The sequence below is a fragment of the Sphaerodactylus townsendi genome, linkage group LG06 (assembly GCF_021028975.2).
Source record: "Sphaerodactylus townsendi isolate TG3544 linkage group LG06, MPM_Stown_v2.3, whole genome shotgun sequence".
Taxonomy (NCBI): Eukaryota; Metazoa; Chordata; class Lepidosauria; order Squamata; family Sphaerodactylidae; genus Sphaerodactylus; species Sphaerodactylus townsendi.
Genome location: NC_059430.1, coordinates 57,284,470 through 57,286,667, shown reverse-complemented (window position 1 = coordinate 57,286,667; position 2,198 = coordinate 57,284,470).

Genomic DNA, 2,198 nt, shown 5'->3' with positions numbered 1-2,198 from the left:
AGTGAGGTAATAGTGAGATCTGAGGACTGGTGACGGATAAGATGGATCTTTTGACAAGCCTGAAAAATGTTTCAGGTTTACAGAAGAAGAAGAAGAAGAAGAAGAAGAAGAAGAAGAAGAAGAAGAAGAAGAAGAAGAAGAAGAAGAAGAAGAAGAAGAAGAAGAAGAAGAAGAAGGAGGAGGAGGAGGAGGAGGAGGAGGAGGAGGAGGAGGAGGAGCAGGAGCAGGAGCAGGAGCAGGAGCAGGAGCAGGAGCAGGAGCAGGAGCAGGAGCAGGAGCAGGAGCAGGAGGGGAGGAGGAGGAGGAGGAGGAGTTGGATTGGTTCTTGAGATGTTCTAATGTCTTGAATAACTTCTTTTCCAAGCCATTTGCCTATAATACCTGGATCTCCCTATTAACATATCCTCATTCTAGGTTATCATCTTCCTCTTTTTCTTTTTCTCTTACTTGATTGAATCTTTAGCTACAAATTTCATTTCACTCCTGAAAAAAATCCCGGGCATGTCCTTTCTACTGATGACACGCAGTTCAAGTTTCACCCTTGCTTTGTTGTTGACATCTGCTCATCAAGTTCATCAGTATGCCTTGTTTTTGCTCCCAGGTATCAACTGTGATAGATTTGGGCACCAGGAGGAGATTGGCTGTGACTCAACCACATGACAATTTAATATGCTAGTTCTGCTCTTCAGATATCATGTACAATGTGTTTTGATACATTTGCTTGTGTTAGTATTCAGAACAGCATTCACTTTACAATATTTTTTTCTAGAATTTAAAATGGTATCTGCTGTGTTTTCATTATTTATTATATCCTTGGGGAATTCTCCAAGATGCTTTATGTTGAAGCAGGAATATGCCAATAGATAATATGGTATGGAAAGTATATTTTTGTTAGATATATTTAGTTCCCTAGCACATATTTGCATCATTCTCCAAACTGTCAACTACAACAGTAAAAGAACTAATTTGTAGACTTCTTTTGTCTCTTCACAAGTTTCTCCCACTGGTTTCAAAGTTTTTTTTTAAAAAAACCCTGCAACTTAATTGGCATTTGTTCACTCCTTCAGATGCATGTTGATGAACTTTTTTCTGAACTGATCCCTTGCCACAGATTTTCCTTCTGGGGAGGTTTAAGTAGAGATTAAGATATTACAGTAATAGCCACTGTTGGCAGTTAACAAGAATGCCTCCTAGACTCCTATCCTTTCCCCTTCATTATCAACTGCCAAATTCAGCTTCAAAAGTAAAAGCATTATTTTTCAAAAGCATGAATTACCTCATCCTTAGAGACACATTAAAAACCTGAGAAGCGTTATGGTTTTATATTTTCACTGAAGAAAAAGTTACATTCCTTCAATTAATCTTTTTTAGCATGACCTATCCTAAAAACTCAAGGTGGAGAACAAAGGCAAAATCAGAGGGAAGGAGGAGGGAGAGAGAAAGAGAGAAAGAGAGACTCATTATTTAACCTTCTAACCCCAAATCTACAAAGTCGGCTCAAATAGATCTTACAGTGCTTCCAAAAAAGTACCCAGGCTTGGATTTTCATCAGGTTCCCACTTTATAATTAATGGGGCAACTACCAGGAATGCTTCTGTTTGACTACATGCAATATAGTAGATAGGTGATCTCAGTGGTGTGAGAGTAGTGGTTTCTAAGGTAGATGTGCATTTCCAGTGACTCATTCAGCCTTACTCATTCTTACATTTAAGCATCCCTAAGAGGCGGGCTATCAAATTCTGCATTTTTTTTCAAGGGCAGACACCATAAACTTCATAGGAGTAGTCTAGTCAGCAAGTGAAAATGCATAAATGATTGACAGGTCCTAATCAGTTACAAAACTCACCACCACAAACTCATGGAAGGCAGCCCTGGTTACTGCTACAGACTGAAGCAATATAGCATTCTTTTCAGTCTTATAGAAACAGGCAGGGATTCTGATACAACTTAGTTTCTCCATGCAGTCCCATATATGTGGACCTACTAGGAACCATGTGTCTACCAACCCCAGAGATATGAGGGTCTCTTATGTTAGACAGTCTGGGCAAAATTTGGAAGAAGACAGGATGTGAATAGATAGAGTGACAAATTTATATTGCTGAGCCCTGTAATATATTTCTTTTACCTTTATTATGGAGAAATTTTTCCTTTAATAATGCTCAGAAAATTCTGTGCTTATTGTCAGGCTCTAATAAGGA